General features: G+C 32.9%; 1 protein-coding gene across 1 annotated transcript in view; it reads right to left on the bottom strand.

Annotated features, from left to right (window-relative positions):
* LOC148956896 (protein phosphatase 1L) overlaps window positions 1-19,931 on the bottom strand; it is a 145,592-nt gene that overhangs the window by 76,797 nt on the left and 48,864 nt on the right. The gene's annotated exons all lie outside the window — the stretch shown is intronic.

Genomic DNA, 19,931 nt, shown 5'->3' on the forward strand with positions numbered 1-19,931 from the left:
CCATTTGAAAGACTTCATGAAGGTGTCACCTGCTAATACAAAATTTTGTATAGAGAATCTTAATATACAGTGTCTTAAAACAAGAACAGTTCTTTAAATGGTGTTTTCATGTAGTTTAGACCTCTGATTTGCTATAAATAGGCCTAGAGACAACTAAATGCAAAAAAAGAAAAAACATTATTATCAAAAGTAATATAAATTAGGAATACCTCAACATATACTCAACTCGTGATTGAGGCATATTTCATGTTTTTTTTATCAAGCTCTGTACTACTACTGCTAACAACGCACCGGAGTAACAACCCGACCAAGATTAACACAGCTGCGCAATCTACTCCTCCACCCAAGTCTATTCTAAACTTCACTTTTTTATCCCCTCCCATGACCTTCTGATTTCCCTTAAATTTTTCGTCGTGACCTCTTCTTACCCCATTCGGAGACAACTTTTTTTGTCCTTGGATGCATTAACAACTTTGGATATCTCCTACACATGTAAAACACCAATAGGAACTAATACAGCCCAGGCCGTACTTAGAGGGGGTTTAGGGGGGAGAGTGTGAACTCTCCCCGAAATGTTTTTCTGACTCGTAAAAACGTTACAAAAATGGATATAAACAAATTTTATATGCGTTTTTGGAGTTTTTTTTGTAAAAACTAACACGAGCCTCGAATACACGCTCTTCTCCATCCCTAAATTTCTACAACTTCGACATAATCCTTAAGTAAAACATATCTGCATAGCTTTTTGGAGTGAATACTAGCTCTCCTTCCCAAGCCAAAAAGTTTCATGGTTTTTGGGTAAACTTTTTTTTTAACCAGCCTGAAGTAGTAGCCCATCGCCCATCGCCCTATGTTCATTGTTGCCAAATTTCGAAGAAAATACCCTTCGCTGATCTCTCAATCTGTCTTATTGATTACAGTGTTGCCAAATTTTGTCTTCTATAACCTAAAGAACTATCAAAAATACTTCAACACAATTACTTCAGAGCAGAGGAGATTCTAAGGGCTTGACTAATCTTCAGCCTGGTTTATCTTACTTCAGAGCAGAGGAGATTCTAAGGGGCAATATGTTTGCTGGTTTATAACCAGCCTGAAGTAATAGCCCATTGCCCTTGTCATCATCCTATGTTCATTTCAGGCTGGTTATAAGGGATATAAAGTGTTTGTAAGTCATCAAAAGCATTTGTAAGTGATGTAGAGCATTTATAAGTGATCTAAATCGTTTATAAGTTATCTAAAGTGTTCATAAGTTATCTAAGACGTTTAAAATCGATTAAAAGTACTTAATAATCGTTCTAAAGCGTTTATAAGTGTTCATAAGTGTTCACAAGTGATCGAAAGTGTTTTAAATGATTTTTGTTGTTTGTAAGTAATCTAGAGTATAAATGATCTCATACTATAGACACACCTTTGCATTACAAGCTTTTTAAAGCAACCTAGAGTCTTTATAAAAATGTTTAAGTGTCTAGAAGTGTTCAAAGCCTCTGTAAGTGTTCTAAAGCGTTTATAAACTGTCAAAGCATAGCCTTTATAAGTGATCCAAAGCGAGTGATCTAACTATTTACAAGTGATCTAAAGAATTAAGGAGTAATCTTAGGTGTTTTTAAATGTTCTAAGGCAAATAGGTGATCTAAAGTGGTTACAGGTGATCTAAAGCGTTTATAAGCGATCTAGAGCGTTTCTAAGAGATTTAAAAATTTATAAGAAAATTTACAGTGTAAGCGTTTTACAATCGTTCTAAAACATTTATAAGTGTTCTGAAGCGTTTATAAGTGATCTAAAGTTATTATAGTCTATCTAAAACTTTCATACGTATGTGAAAAGAAAAGTAAGATCTGAAGTCATTTAAACGTAATCTAAAGAGCTTATACATGATCTAAAGCGTTTAGAAGTGATTCTAAGTCATCTAAAGCGTTTTCGGTTTAGTTAGATGTTTTTAAGTAATCCAAATCCCTTTCAAGTAATCAAAAGTATTTATAAGAGTTTACAAGTGATCCAAAGTGTTCATTAGTGAACAAAAACGTGTAGAGTAGATTAGAAGTGCTTATAATCGTTCTAAAGCATTGTCTTCAAATCGTTTACAAGTGATCGGTAGTGTTTTCAGTCATTTTAGGCGTTTATAGGCCTATGTAATATAAAGCGTAAATAAGTGATTCCACACTTTAGATATGGCTTCGCATTTATAAGTGTTTTAAAGCGTTTGGCAATGATCTAGAGCGTTTATAAAGATTTTGAGCGTACTTAAAGCCTTTGTATGCGTTCTAGTGCGTTAATAAGTTGTCCAAAACCTTTTTAAGTGACCGAAAGCCATTATAAGTGCTCTAAGAAGTTAATAAATGGTCTAAAGTGTTTATAGCACTCAAAAGCCATATCAATATAAAAAAGGTGTTTTTCAAGCGTGTATAAATGTTCACAGCCTTCAAAGATCTAAAGATCTTTGATCTAAACCATTAGATCATTTATAAACGTTTTAGACTAGTTATAAACTCTTTAGATCATTTATAAAAAAATTTGATCGCTTAAAAACTTTACGGGTAACTTATAATGACTCTAGACCATATATAATCGCCATATATATAGACTTACAAACGCTCTAGAAGACTTATAAAGGCTTTGAACACCTATACGAGGTGTGCGTATGCGCAGAATTCTTATAAACGCTTATTTAAGGCTTTGAACACTTATACACGCTTGAAAATCTTTATAAACGCCCTAGATCACTTTAAGCGCTTCAAAACACTTATAGCTTAATGCTAAGGTACATTCAAAGCGTGAGATCACTTATAAACACTTTAGATCATAGGCAGCGCAATCGCGCTGCCTAAGTAAAGACGATGTTGGCACAATGTATTATTTATTTTCCTTTAGACCAGGGCATTTCTTATCAAAGAAGTTGTCATAGAAACTTCGATAAGGGCTCATTCGATTGGAAATTGGAGTGGCTTGTGCCCCTTTTAATAGTCGAAAGTGATTGGGAGGTAATTAACACCCCTTCCACGCCCACCATTTATCCAACACATTCAATCAAAATATTGAGATAGCCATTTTGTTCAAAATAGTTGAAAGGTCCGGAAATTATATCTTTGAGGGTGACACTCCCCCCAAAGCCCTCAGGGTAAGAGTTGTATGTTATACCCTGGGGGCATATAAGGTTTTATTGAAAGTTTTGTCATAGAAACTAGAAAAAGGGCTCATTCGATTGGAATTTCAAAGGACTAGTGCCCTTTTTAATTGTTGAAAGTGATTTGAGGGCGACTAACCCCACTCTCACACCAACTTTTTCCCAAAACACATGGCAACCCCATCACAACCCTCAGGGCAGGGGTTGTAATTTATGCTCTGGGGGCATATAAGGTGTTTAACCAAAGCGTTGTCGTAGAAACTCAAAAAGAGCTCATTCGATTGAAAATTGAAAGGCCTAGTGCCCTTTTTCGTAGTCAAAATTGATTGGAAGGCTTGACATTTTTATAGCAAAGATCGATGTGGTACAATGTATTATTATTATTTTTTTGTTTTGTTTAGAGTAGGGCACTTCGTATCGAAGGAGGGAGTTGTCGTAGGTCCTTCGAAAAGGTCTCATTCGATTGAAAATAGAAAGGACTAATACCCTTTTTAATACTCGAAAGTGATTGGAGGGCAACTAGTCCCCTCCCACGCCCACCCTCCCATTTGCCCATTAAGTTTAAAAACTAAATGTCACCATAAGACTAAATCAAAATGCATTATTTTAATGCTAATTCCCAATAAGGCAACTCAACAGTATCCCAAGAACGACTGAGGACATTATGTTCAAACTTCCGGGGCTGCTTCTGCTCTTAAAATTTGACAAAATCAAAATATTGTAAGTGTATCCAAGGTATCAAAGAAAGTAAACAGATTTTTTTTGCGAATGGTATCATGTTTTCTACTTCAGGTCAACTATCGGAGGTATAAAACTAAATTAAACACTACTATCTGTGTCCAGATTTTTAAAAGGGTGCATGTTGTTAAAAATTGCAGAAAATTGTTCTCCAGCATACAAATAGCAGGCCAAACTATAAATTCTTATAAAAACGAAAAAAATTAAAGTATTATTATCTTATGTCAATATAAAACGAACAAAAATTAAATAAAAATAAAACTGTTTCCACAAAATAAGTTTTTCAAAGAAAAGTAAAGAAATCCATTAAACCAAAAATGAGCAAAATAAAATCGAATAATCTACCAAGCATGAAACTACCACAAATGAGCATCGATAAATAAAATGAAACGAACAGAAATTACAATAAATAACCGAGTCAAACTATAAACGAGCATAAATTAACATGAGTAGAGCTCAGAACCCCTATGCCTTCCCAAGGCCAGAACATAATTTGCACTTTACTGAAAAAAAAATACAAATGAATGTGCATTGTCAGTTTAATATGCATATTCTGATATTTAGTAATCAAAATATTAATATTATTTGATTAATTAAAGCTTCTAAAAGAAAAAACCTTTATATGGCTTTTTACCAAGCGTGAAACTACCACAAATCAGCATCGATAAATAAATGAAACCCGTAACGAATAGAAATTATAATAAATAACCGAGAAAAACTATAAACAAGCAGAAATTAACATGAGTAAGGCTCAAAACCCCCTTGCCTTCCCAAGGCCAGAACATAATTTGCACTTTAGTGACAAAAATACAAATGAATATGCATTGTCAGTTTAATATACATATTTAGTATTTAGTTAATATACAATATTTAGTAGTCAAAATATTAATATTATTTGATTTTTTTAAAGTTATAAAAGTAAAAGCCTTTATGTTTTTTCAGTAAAGTTCAAATTATATTCTGGCCTTGGGAAGGCTAAGGGGTTTTAGCCCTGCTCATGTTAATTTCTGCTCGTTTTGAGTTTGACTCGGTTATTTATTGTATTTTCTGTTCGTTTTTGTTGGTTTTATTTATTTATCGATGCTGATTTGTGGTAGTTTCACGGTTGGTAGCTTATTTTATTTTATTTTTGCTCATTTTCGGTTTAATGGAGTTCTTTACTTTTCTTAGAAAAACTTATTTTGTGGAAAAAGTGTTTTTTAATTAATTACTTACAAACGCCTAAAATCATTTCAAACACTTTTGATCACTTATAAATGCTTATAATCACTAATAAATGTTTTAGAACGATTATAAGCACTTTCGATCAATGGTATGTAATAAATCTATCTAATAAACGTATCTAATAATAAACATCTAAATAAATTGAAAACGCTTTAGATGACTTATAATCGTTTGTAAACGCTTTCGATCACTTATAAGCACCTTAGATTACGTATAAACGACTTCAGATATTACTGTTTTTGTCACATGCGTATCAACGACTTAGATAGACTATAAAAGCTTAAGATCACTTATAACCGCTTCAGAACACTTATAAATGTTTTAGAACGATTGTAAACGCTTACACTTTAAATTCTCTTATAAATTCTTTAAATCTCTTACAAACGCTTTAGATCACCAATAAACGCTTTAGATTGCTAATAAACGCTTTAGACCACATATAAACAGTTGAAAAAACTTATAAACGATTTAAATTAATGCTCTTAGATTTTAATGCTTCTCGTTATAATACTTCATGCTCAGATCACTTAAATCACTTTAAATAACTTATAAGCCCTTTTATCACTTATAAACGCTTTAGACCACTAACAGTTTGTATCTCTTTTAAATGTTAGGAAATGGACCAAACATTGGGAAACACTATATTAAATATTTCTTTCTCAAAGCACTTGTAAACGCTAAAGGTCACTTAAAAGCATTTTTGAGTAGTATTGATGACTTAAAAACCCATAAGATCCCTTATAAAATCTTTATATCACTTATAAACTTGTTAGATCAGCTACAAACACCTTAAATTACTTATAAACACTTTAAATTACTTGCTTGCTTTGGATCATTTATAACCGCTTTAGATAACTCGTAAATTCTATAATTAACACGTAAACGCTTTTGATCACTTATAAATACTTTAGATCATTTTTAAACACTTTCAGCCACTTATAAACTCCTTAGATTATTTATAAAGGCTTTTGCTCTTTTAAAAACGTTCTGAATAACTTATAACTGCTCTAGAAGACGATTTAGAATCCACTTTATATCCACTTATAAATGTTTTAGATCAATTATAAACGCTGAAGATTACTTATTAGCGCTTTAAATTACCTATAAACGCTTGAGATCATTTATATATGCTTTAGATCACTCTTAAGGATGCTTTTTGGTCACTTATAAATGCTTTATATCATTAATAAGCGGTTTAGATGAACTAAAAGTGCTTTAGATTATTTATAAACGCTTTAGATCACTTATAAGTACTTTAAATCACGTATTTACCTTAGAACATTTAAAAGCATCTAAGATAACTTATGAATTCTTGAGATAACTTGTAAACGCTTTGGATCACTTATTAAGGCTTTCGATCACTTAAAAACGTTTTGAACAGCTCATAAACGCTTTTGACCACTTATAAAGGTTTCGAACGCTTATAAAAGCTTCGAACACTTATACAAACTTAAAAATATTTATAAAAGCTCTAAATCGCTTTAAGCGCTTTAAAACACTTGTAATGGAAAGGCGCATCTATACCGTGAGATCACTTAAGAACACTAGATTACTTACAAAAAAACAAAATCATTTTAAACACTTTTGATCACTTGTAACCGCTTATGAACATTTATAAATGCTTTAGAACGATTATAAGCCCTTTTGATTAAGTGTAAACGCTTTAGATCACTTATAAATGCTCTACATCACTTACAAATGCTTTTGATGACTCACAAACACTTCATAACCCTTATAACCAGCCTGAACTGAACATAGGGCGATGGGCTATTACTTCAGGCTGGTCTTTTTTTTCCTTGGATGCATGAACAAAAGAACAATCTTTGGATATCTCCTACATCTGTAAAACACCTACTCTCTTAATTAAATCTTCCCATTACTGATTTGACGTGAGCCTTTACAGCTTTGTTGAATTTCTCGTCAGTGTAGAAGGGTTATCCCTCCCCCTCCTAGCTATTTCTTCACATGGAAAGTAAGTTGTTCAAAAATGTCACATTGGCTTTGAACTGCCTGAAAAGGTCTTGGTTTACACAAAAATGTGATGACAGGCATTGTCATGGATCCGAACTGTTCCAAAAGTCAGCCACCTTCTTTTCCTGTTTTGAATAGCCCATAGGAGTCAAAAAGTTTTATGATAGGGTACACTAACTTAAGTTTCCAGCTGCATAAATTCCAACAGAAAAACTACATTTTTATTCAAAGAAAGTTACCGTAATTTTTGCAGCAGTTCAACGTTTGTTTGGTTTTTGGGACATTTTTGCGCATCCATTGTAGCAATCGTTATTTTCTTTTGGGTGTGTCACATGGAATCCAATTCTAATTCCTTGTTAATTTTTGTGAATTTAAGAAGTGAGTTTAGGCAGTCGACGACTCCAAATTAATAAAAAGCTCAAAGAAACCGCAACAACTGTAATTGCAGAAAACAACGGCTTATTAAGGTAAAATATTTTAAGGTAAAATATTTTTTCAACACAGAAACTAAGATTTGCTTCTTGTATAAATTCCACAAGCGATGTGATGCAAGCAAAATTGCCCAAAAATTCATGGCTGTTCAACATTTGTTTAATTTTATGGAAATTTGCGTGCATTCAGTGCAGTAATTGTTGTTTTATTTCGGGCTTGTCATATTGAGCGCTTGTATCGTCCCATATCATTTTTCTTGAATTGAAGAAGGGACTTGGGAACCGGCGACTCAAAACTAATAAGAAGCTCAAAGTAATCGTCACATGTGTAATGGCATAAAACAATGATTTATTAAGGTGAAATATATTGCGCTACATGCATACTCAGATTTGACCCCTGCAGATATTTATTCTAATTCATTATCCCCCAAATAAATTCATACCTAAAAATTTGAGATGGTTCTCTTTACCTAGAGAACGATTTCCGAAATTTTCAAACTGATGAAAACATTTTTTTTTTTATCATTCATCAACCAAACAAAGAAAAAAAAACCGTAAAGGAGAAAAAACAAGCATAAAATTTAGCCAGTGACAAATAGAAGAATAATGTGCAAATATTTCGGTCCACACCTCCACTAGTGAATTATAAATTCGTTGTCGTGTTTTCTAGTCAGTTACCCTTTCACAGTTACCTACAAATGTTCTTCTTCTTTTAGTTTTAGTGTTTGTTTTATTTATTTTCTTATATATTGTCCTGTGGACTTTTGTCTGCATTTTTTATTATGCACAAAAGAAGGTAGAGTGGAGGTCTCAGCCGAATTATATGCTTTTTTTTTCTTTTTTCACTGACTGTTTTGTCCTCATTTTCTCATCTTTACGAATTTCTCCATTCTGTCATGTGGATACCACAAAACCCTAAAATCCCTTTTCACTCCATTAGGGTTCCTTTGGTCAAAAATAATTGTTAATTTAGTTTTCAAGCCGTTAGTAAAAAAAATCTTCCTAGCCCTTTTTTCGGCCTCATTTTTTTCAGCCTCCGTGATCCATGTCGCTGAATCACAATGACCCATTTTTAAGCCATTGATCGGGCCACGGGATCTTGAAAACTGTAGAGAAGGACATCAGATGGTCCAGAAAAAGACCAAACTGCTGTTGTCCTCTGATCATTCTTAAACTACCTTCTGCCAGTCTCTGGAACAAGACAACCCTAATATACTAATAAAAACAATTTTTGGTAAGGGGTCCCAAAATTTGGGTAAATTTTTTTTTAAATCCAACCAGAAAAATTCAAAATACACATTTATTCGCCCCTAAGTGGTATTTTAAAAGGGCCTAGAATTTGTTTTTTCGCCCATCCTTATATCTATGTTAACGCTGATGTGATGCATGTAAAAAAACACCAATTTTGACTTTTGACAGTATGCATAAAACAATTTTTTCCTCAAAAATCACATGATTTGTAATAGCGTATTTACTTTTTGCTTAAACGTTTAAGCCGTCCAGTCTTAAAGCATAATTTTGATGTCTCCTAGCTCAAGTTTGCTGCTCTCAACAAAACTTGTAGATGAATGTACCTTTCAGCCTTTGACTTCTTTTGGCTATTCCAAATATATACTGGTCATTCAAAGTCAGCCGTGGACGCTAAGGCCGTTGGACCTTTAACCCCCGACAAAATCGCCCTATTCTTTTTACTTGAACTATAATTTTCTATATTCTGCTCATATCTAACCTATTTTTGAAGTTCTTCCTCTCCCAAAATGTAAAGCTTCTCTAGCTCCTCTTGCCTATGCCATTGCTTTGCCTTGCCTTGCCATTCCTGAGCAGAGATAAATAACTAATCAAAAAAAGCAATTATTTTTATATGTTGATTTAAACTCAGATTTGTGTATAGAAGAGGAGCAGTAATAGAGTAATTCTACAAATAAATAATAATTAAAACTAATCATTTATAACAGTTTCTTGTCTCATATGTTCAGAGATGTTTTTGTTTTAGGTTAAAATAAGTCACGAAAGCTAGTTATAAATTTTCTCGTTTTCTGTACATTAATATGACAATTGGAAGAAAACTGCCACAGAAGGCGGCAAACACCGGGTCATTTAAAAATGCCTGAGACCGAGGCAAAACCGATTTTATATTAGTTTTGATTTTTTTTTTCAAGCCAGATTTCAAGCCATGACGCTCGTCAACTACTGTTAGTGGGGAGACAATTTCCGACCATTCTTATTAGTTTTAGCAATCTGGCAATAGAGTCCAAGAGTCAAGATTAATCACTTGGCTTTTTCTATGGCGGTGATTACAGAATATTCTGGTAGTATCCTATTAAAGTCGGTAAACTAGGTTTCCCCTTTAAATTTAAGTTTAAAGAATAATGTAATTGGCATACTAAAAAACTCCACTGAGTCAAACAACGCTATTAAGGCACAATTTTATTACAGCAATGATCCTATCAAGAAATTTTCTTGTTCTCTTTGGCATAACAATGTATTTTTTAGAATAGGTAATATTCTATGCCAAAATATTCGTAAAACCTGAAGTTAGAAATTTTAATTATTAAACATTTGTATAAAAGAAGTAATGCCTCATAACTTGGCATGGGCCGCCCTTTCTTCGGAGACATGTTTTTGTTTTTACATTTTGACCTTTCTGGTGAAAAATGTCTGCCTTAAAATTTTGTACCGCGTCATATCTGTTGGGGATAAGCCCAGTGGAGAAAAGGTGGTACAAAAGCAGCCTAGGAACATTCTGCCCATTTTTTATACTTAAAAATAAAATTGACTAAGGGTTTCTACGCAAACAAAACTCCTTTCCATATTTTACTACCACTGGTTTGACTATCACCCCAAATGAAAAACAACAATAAGCACATGAACCCCCATCTATGACACAACAACTAGAACTTTTGTAATTTTTCCAATTCCAAAGTCTGACAATTCCAGAAGGGATTGACTTGAAATCTAGAATTGGATAGAGCAATTTTCAAACAGTTCGTGGTAACGAACTGTAAGTTAGGAGTGACCCGGCTCAATAGAAGCCAAAACTCTAAAAAACGGAATTTTGATACCAACAGATACGTCAGAAGAATCAAATTTTTATGATGAATTCAAATATATAAGTTTTATCAAGTTTAGTGTTACCTATCAAAAGTTAAGCGCCTGAGAAAATTTGCCTTATTTTCAAAAAAAGGGGGAAACATCCCCTAAAAGTCATAGAACCTTAATGAAAATCATATCATCAGATTCAGCGTGTGAAAGAACTTAATTGTAGAGGTTTCAAGCTCCTATCTGCAAAAATGTGGAATTTTGTATTTTTTGCCAGAAGAAAGATCAAGGATGCGTGTTTATTTTTTTTTTTTATTTTTTTTTTTCCAGGGGTGATCGTATTTATCCGTTGAAATACAATGATGAACGGAGTATAAAAAAAAATAAAAAAAAGAAGAAGAAAAGAAAAAACAAAAGCAAAAGAAAAAGACGGATAATAACATATAAAACGAAATTAAATTATTTTGATTTCGGGAAGTTAAATTATTTTATTAGTTTTGGTTATTGGGAAGTATACAGGCGTTTTCAGGAGGAATTTTTTTCTGGTGGGGGGGGAGGGGTCAGATTGAGGGTTACGGGGGAGATTTTTTTCCATGGAGGATGTGTCCTTGGGGGAGGGGACATTTCTATGAAGCGGGCACCGGATTTCCCAGCATTATTTAAAAAACGATCAGAAATTTAAAAAAAACAAGTTTTTTTCAACTGAAAGTAAGGAGCAACATTAAAACTTAAAACGAACAGAAATGATTACGTATATAAAGGGGTTCGCTCCCTAGTCAATACCTCGCTCTTTACACTAAAGTTTCTTTAGTACTTTCAAAAGAGCTATCTATTCTAATTAACCGGCTTTTGTGATTCAGAGGTTTGTGATTCAAACAAAATTCGAACTTTAGCGTAAAGAGCGAGGTGTTGAATAAGGGGCGAACTCCCTAATATACGTAATAAAAACATACGGATATAGAAATTCGTTACGTAAGTTAATTCTTAAGCTACGTCAGAACAAAATTTCGAGAAAGCCATTTAGCCAAAAAAGGACAATTAATATGCGAATTAATATGCGAGAAAGCTATTTTGCCAAAAAGGAAAACTAATATGCGAATTTCGTTTTAATTATTTATGTACGGTGAGCCAAAATCAAAGCTGCATTAATTCAGAAACGTTCAGAAATTAAATTAAAAAAAACAAGTTTTTGTAACTGAAAGTAAAGAGCGACATGAAAACTTAAAACGAACAGAAATTATTCCGTATATGAAAGGGGCTGTCTGTCCCCTCCTCAACGCCTCGCTCTTTAAGCTAAAATTCGACTCTGTCTCACAATTTTATTTTTTAAAACAATAAAAAACTTTAGCGTAAAGAGCAAAGCGTTGAGGAGGGGACAGACAGCACCTTTCACATACGGAATAATTTCTGTTCGGTTTAAGTTTTAATGTCGCTCCTTACTTTCAGTTACAAAAACTTGTTTTTTTTAATTTAATTGTACATAAATCAGTCGAATTTGTGGAAGGTTTAATTCCAAATGCGGAAAGTAAGGACTAGTCACCTGGCTTGCTTTGGAAACCAAAAACAATTATTTTGACTGTTACATACAATTAATATATTATTATGCAATGTAAAATATACTTTTGGTTATAGTAAAGATTTTATATATAATATTAATTATGAAATATATACAAACTAATTAATTCAGGTTTTTAAATTATCTGTGGTTTGCATTTGTTTATTATCAAACTTTTTACGTAAAACTCAATAAACTGCCATGAAGTTCCTTTAATTTATCTTCAGCTTCTTTATAATATTAAAATATTATAAAGCAGCTGCAGATCCTCCATGGAAAAATTCTCCCGTAACCCTTAATCTGACACCTCCCCCCCACCAGAAAAAAATTCCTACTGAAAACGCCTGTATACTTCCCAATAACCAATCAGGGTTGCCATCGTCAGTAGGATTTTACTAGATCTAGTAAAAAAAATCTAGTAAATTTCCCGAAATCTAGTAAAAAGTTTATAGTAAACAAAACTTTTTTTATTTTCTATGAATTATCGTAAACATATGACAATTTACAATTTTTGCTTGTCTGTTTTGCAATTTACAATTTTGCTTGTCTGTCTCAGAGACAGACAAGCAGTCACCTATTTTCATAAACAGACACTTCACTTCCGGCGTCTAAAGGTCGACAAAATCAGCTTTCTGTGTATCAAATCTTACCAACTAAAAATGAAGCTATAATGACACTTGGGAATCTACTGGAATCAAAACAAAAGCCAACCACCCAAAGTGATTATTTGAATCTCCTCAGTTTGAAAATTTTTATTGAGAAAAAAGGAGCATGTTGAGAGAAATTAAAAGTAAATAGAAATGTAACATTATATATATATATATATATATATATATATATATATATATATATATATATATATATATATATATATATATATATATATATATATATATATATATATATATATATATATATATATATATATATATATATATATATATATATATATATATATATATATATATATATATATATATATATATATATATATATATATATATATATATTTCAATCATACTATATATATATAATTTTAAATCATACTATGAAAACGAAAGAAAAGAGGAAAGGAGAAAAAAGAAGAAAAAAGGAAAAAGAAAAGAGGAAAGGAGAAAAAAAAGAAGAAAAAAAGAAATTGATTATACTACTATAGTAAAAATCGATGCTTGATGGTGCACGTGCGGCATAGCCGCACGCGCAAAAAATTTTTTTGAGCATTTAGTAAAAACAGATGCGATCTAGTAAATTTTTTCTCTCCGATTTAGTAAATTCTTTCAGGTCTGTGTGGCAACCCTGTAACCAATATTAATAAAATAACTTAACTTCCCGAAATTAAAATAATTTAATTTCGTTTTATATGTCATTATCCGTCTTTTTCTTTTGTTTTTTCTTCTTCTTTTTTTTTATACTCCTTTCATCATTGTATTTCAACGGATAAATACGATCACCCCTGGAAAAATAAAAAAAAAAAACAAATAAACACGCATCCTTGATCTTTCTTCTGGCAAAAAATACAAAATTCTACATTTTTAAAGATAGGAGCTTGAAACTTCGATAGTAGGGTTCTCTGATACGCTGAATCTGATGGTGTGACTTTCATTAAAGTTCTATGACTTTTTGGGGTTGTTTTCCCCTTTTTTCGAAAATAAGGCAAATTTTCTCAGGCCCGTAACTTTTGATAGGTAAGAATAAACTTGATGAAATTTATATATTTGGAATCAGCATAACAATTTTATTCTTTTGATGTATCTATTGGTATCAAAATTCCGTTTTTTAGAGTTTCGGTTACTATTGAGCCGGGTCGCTCCTTACTTACAGTTCGTTACCACGAACTGTTTGAAAATTGCTCTATCCAATTCTAGATTTCAAGTCAATCCCTTCTGGAATTGTCAGACTTTGGAATTGGAAAAATTATAAAAGTTCTAGTTGTTGTGTCATAGATGGGGGTTCATGTGCTTATTGTTGTTTTTCATTTGGGGTGATAGTCAAACCAGTGGTAGTAAAATATGGAAAGGAGTTTTGTTTGCATGGAAACCTTTAGTCAATTTTATTTTAAGTACAAAAAATGGGCAGAATGCGCCTAGGCTGCTTTTGTACCACCTTTTCTCCACTGGGCTTATCGCCAACAGATATGACGCGGTACAAAATTTTAAGGCAGACATTTTTCACCAGAAAGGTCAAAATGTAAAAACAAAAACATGTCTCCGAAGAAAGGGCGGCCCATGCCAAAATATGAGGCATTACTTCTTTTATACAAATGTTTAATAATTATAATTTCTAACTTCAGGTTTTACGAATATTTTGGCATAGAATATTACCTATTCTAAAAAATACATTGTTATGCCAAAGAGAACAAGATAATTTCTTGATAGGATCATTGCTGTAATAAAAGTGTGCCTTAATAGCGTTGTTTGACTCAATACAGTTTTTTAGTATGCCAATTACATTATTCTTTAAACTTAAATTTAAAGGGGAAACCTAGTTTACCGACTTTAATAGGATAAACATGCGCAAAAATGTCCCAAAAACCAAACCAACGTTGAACTAGTGCAAAAATTACGGTAACTTTCTTTGAATAAAAATGTAGTTTTTCTGTTGGAATTTATGCAGCTGGAAACTTAAGTTAGTGTACCCTATCATAAAACTTTTTGACTCCTATGGGCTATTCAAAACAGGAAAAGAAGGTGGCTGACTTTTGGAACAGTTCGGATCCATGACAATGCCTGTCATCACATTTTTGTCTAAACCAAGACCTTCTCAGGCAGTTCAAAGCCAATCTGACATTTTTGAACAACTTACTTTCCATGTGAAGAAATAGCTTGGAGGGGGAGGGATAACCCTTCTACACTGACGAGAAACTCAACAAAGCTGTAAAGGCTCACTTCAAATCAGTAGTGGGAAGATTTAATTAAGAGAGTAGGTGTTTTACAGATGTAGGAGATATCCAAAGATTGTTCTTTTGTTCATGCATCCAAGGGAAAAAAGACCAGCCTGAAGTAATAGCCCATCGCCCTATGTGCCAGTTCAGGCTGGTTATAAGGGTTATGAAGTGTTTGTGAGTCATCAAAAGCATTTGTAAGTGATGTAGAGCATTTATAAGTGATCTAAAGCGTTTACACTTAATCAAAAGGGCTTATAATCGTTCTAAAGCATTTATAAGTGTTCATAAGCGGTTACAAGTGATCACAAGTGAGTAGTAAGCTATCTAGTACCACGACCAGTGATTGCGTAATATGCCTTACCACGGGCCAGGCATCTATATATTTGAACCCTACGCCTGAGGCATAGATATGTGTGTGTATTTTAAACGAATTGGGGTTACCAGGGTCATTAGCAAAGAGGTATCATTTCTATAGAAGCTATAGTAATTTGAAATATCATATGGAATTTGCTTGAAGGTATACACTTTGCGTGCGCGCACCTACCAAACAGTTTTTTCTGGTAGTCCTATTCTACAGGTCATTACACCTTTGCCAAGAGGAACGAGTATAACTTGATTGGTGATTAGGATTTGAATAAAATGAATAGTTTTCTTTACAATTCATATTAGTATGATAATTGAATTCAAAGAGAATAGTTTATTTGCAAGGATATTATTGAAAAAAAAATGAGTGTTGAATTTACAATATTTGAGATTAATGATGGAACCGAAAGCAGCAGAAGCAGCGATATATGAGTACCTAATGTAGCTGTGGAAATAACCGCTGGCTGTAGACTATGTCTTGAATGGGACATTATGTATGCGAGATACGTGATATCATTAAGCAAGTTTAAGCAGGAGGAACAACTATGTTTTGCTGGAAAAGTGAATATTCTCCATATAAATAAACTTCGGTCAGCATTAGATGTCCTATCGAAATATATTGATGAGAACAAAATGCATCAGTGAATATTATTATTGTAATTATGTTCAATAAAACTTTTTCTAAATCAATTATATTTTTTTCTTTTTCTATAGTAGACAAGCGTATATTTCATAGATCAGAAAAAAGCAAATCTGTTTCGTCTGACGTTGATTGGGAGAGAGATAGCACTAAAAAAATGGATAGATTTGAGAAAGAGCGAGTCATGAGGAATCTATTTCATATGGACAAACTTTGATTCTAGATGATGATTTTCTAGAGTTGTCTACTCAAAGGAAGATATTTTCTCGAGGAATGCTTGTCGATATAATGAAAACTGATTCTCCATCATTAGACTATTGTATGAAGCTTCTACATCGTGGTCCAAATGCATTTACACAATTTATTGATATATTGATCACGACACGACAAAATGATATTGTGGATATGTTTTTAAACATTAGTTTAGAAATTTTGGACTTTTTTTCATAATAAAGTTGATTCTTAAGGATGATTTACTCCTCTTTCTCTCTAAGACAATTTTTTTTTTGTTGCTAACTCATTTTCATTTTGGCTTTGAGAGCGTCAAAACGTGACAGCATTTTCCATTCATTTCCGTTCTGTATGTACACACACAGGACAGTTGGTCATCATGTGATAAAGGCACACTAATTGAGAAGTATGATGAAAAGGCTGGATTATGCACCCCGGGTTAAGTACACCGAGGATATTCTATACGACTTAAATGTTGTAATTCCTGTCTTGAAGAGGTTTGTGACTATCATCCTAGATGCAACCTATACTCCAAATGTCACCATGATAAATGCAAGAAGTGGGAGAGTAAACACATCTGAATGAGTGGAAAGAATCCGCATTGGGAGTTTATTTTATTGCTACGAGAGTGGTCTCGTCATGGTTTTAGTTTGTTCTGGGGGGAGGAACCGGGTCAACGATTCAGCTGTTGGAACAAGAAAATAATATGGTTTTTACGTCATCGTTTTGAAGACACTGGGTGTTATTATTATAAGCCCACTGATTTTTATTTGACTGTGACGGAATGTGATTCGACACTTGAGGACACTGTGAAATTGCTTCAAATAAGCAAAATTGAAACATGTGAATTCTATAGAATGAATGCGAATAGTATCATTGACTATACAAAGAGATATGACAAGAGTGAAGTCACACTCTACTGTAGAAAATGTGACCCTGACATTGCACTACATCAGGATCAGTACACTGTGAATTCGGATAATCTACTTGCCATAGTTGTTGTCGACAAAGACCTAGTGGTGGATGAAATCTAAAGAGTAGAAAAGTCGTTTTTATAAAGCATATAATTTGTTTTTATTAATAAAAAAATTAAAATAAATATTTATTAAAATTTATTATTAGGGCACTAAAATAAATATTAAATACACTTTTAAGTATATTCTCCACTAGAAAGTAGTTCAATTGAGGTAAGTCAACGAATATGTTGAGAAACTGATTGTAGGTGTAGCCACGAAATCTGAACATGAAAAAGAGTAGTTCATGAAATCCGCATGTCTTAGTTGCTAAATCCTGTAATCTTCGTTGATTAGCGAACAACTGACAAAGAAAAGGAAACAATTCATTCATTCAAAAAACAGAACGAACCAGCAATTAAATAAGTTGGAGAACTATGTCATTTGATTTCGGATTTTCATTAATACATTTCTTGCAGGCACCCTTTGAGACCTAAGGGGTTGTTCACGTGTCTAATTAGATGACTGGGACAGTGGTTCAAGGCTTATTTCAGGGATTACTAAAGTATCGGCTTCTCTTTTGAGAAAACCGAAATATGACTCGTTTATTCTTAAATCACCGGCATCTCTGTTTAAAGCTAGACCTAAATGTTGGTATTTATAAATTTCAACAGCTTCTCTGTAGTGCTGGACAATACCTTTGTCATGCGAAATAACACTAGCTTGATTAAACAAAATAGTATGGTCTGGTTTTTCAAAAATGTGCTCTGCAAGGGCAAGTCAAAATTTTCTGGTTTTTTCCGCTTTTTAAGTGTATTATTAATTGAACTAGAGTGCTGAGTTAATCTATCCGTTAGTCGCTGATCAGTTCTTCCGATATACCAAAGACCACACGAACAAGGAATTCTGTAGACACCGGAGTATTGACCTATCGGGATAGGGTCTTTACCTTGATAAATCTGGGACCTGATAGTTTTTCTGGGTCTATAGTAAGTGTAAATGTTATTTTTCCTTAGATTTTTTGAAATGTGGTCTGAAACCCCTTTAACGTATGGAAGACCAAGATAAACTGGATTTTCCCTTTGATTTGTGTTTTCTCTGGAACTATCTGATAATCTTTTAATGCGTTTTGCAATTACAGAATTTATTAAACTAATTGGATAACCATTCCCAAATAAAATATCTCTAAGGTGGTTGAGCTCTAAATCCAAGAAACGTGTTGAACAAACTTTCAATGCTCTATCAACTAGAGTAGTGACAACTCCTCTTTTCACAGCAGGAAATATTCCTGCTCTCGAAATATTCGCTTTGTTTTTTCAGTATTTTCATTTGGCATATAAAAACCCATTTTTGCTCGTTTTTCTTTCTTTATGTGATGTCAGGCCAATGTGGTTTAAGAAATTATCTTATAACACTTTAGTGTAAAGAGCGGGGCATTGAGGAGGGGGCAGCCCCTTTCATATACGGAATAATTTCTGTTCGGTTTAAGTATTAATGTCGCTCCTTACTTTCAGTTCAAAAACTTTTTTATTTAATTTCTGAACCTTTTTGAATTGATGCAGGTTTTAAATTTGGCTCACTGTACATGAATAATTAAAATAAAATTTGCGTATTAATTTTACATTTCTTTAACCAATAATGACCTTATAATAACCTAAGTTTGATCTTTGCTTCAGTTGTTTAAGAATGACTCCTGGATCACAAAGGCTGTTTAATTAGAATAATAACCTCTTTTAAAAGTTAAAAAGGAAACTATAGCGTAAGAGCGAGCTATTGAGGAGAGGTAACCCATCTCATATAAATAATATTTTCTGTTTGTTTTAAGTTTTAATATTACTTCTTTCTTTCAGTTGGAAAAATTTGTTTTTATTTAATTGCTTATCGTTTTTTAAATAATACCTGGAAATCCAGCTCCCCTCCATGGAAAATTCCCTTCCCCCACGAAAAATTTCCCCATGGAAAGATTCTTCCACTTAACGTAAATTAGCGATATTTGTGGAACTAATTTTGTAAGGCACAGTAACAAAACGGCCAAAGAGGTCGAAACTATTTGTATGAGAATAAAAGTCACAAGTTGAGCAATTCTCAAATGACTGAAATGAATGTAAGAAAAGATCTTTAAAAAATATACGTAATTATTTATCCTCGTTTTAAGTTTTAATGTTATTCCTTACTTTCAGTGAGAAAAAACTTGTTTTTTTTATTTAATAACAACCAAAAGCCAAAGACATACAATATCATTGGTTTGTTACCACATAAAAATCATAGTTATGAAGCTGCTTAAGATAAAATTAAATGCTAAGATTGGCAGGAAAATAACACTAACAAATTATTGTTTATATCGGCCATTATTTAACAAAATTCGAACCTTAGCGTAAAGAGCGAGGTATTCACGAGGGGGCGAACTTGTTCATATGAGTAATATGAGGGGGTTCGCCACCTCGTCAATACCTCGCTCTTTACACTAAAGTTAGAATTTTGTTCCAATTTTATAGAATAAATAGCTCTTTTGAAAGTACTAAAAATACTTCAGCGTAAAGAGTGAGGTATTGAAGAGGTGACGAACCCCCTCATATACGTAATAATTTCTGTTTGCTTTTAGTTTTAATGATACTCCTTACATTCGTTTGAAAAAAGTTGTTTTTTATTTAATTTCTGATTGTTTTTTAAATAATGCTGGGAAATCCAGCATTTTTCATGGAAATTCTCTTCCCCCCATAAAAAATTCCTCCATGGAAAGATCCTCCCACGTAAACCAGTCCCTCCGACCCCTCTCCCCAG

Source organism: Artemia sp. Qi Xiang Cuo, chromosome 1 (genome assembly GCF_049724085.1).
Source record: "Artemia sp. Qi Xiang Cuo chromosome 1, ASM4972408v1, whole genome shotgun sequence".
NCBI lineage: Eukaryota > Metazoa > Arthropoda > Branchiopoda > Anostraca > Artemiidae > Artemia > Artemia sp. Qi Xiang Cuo.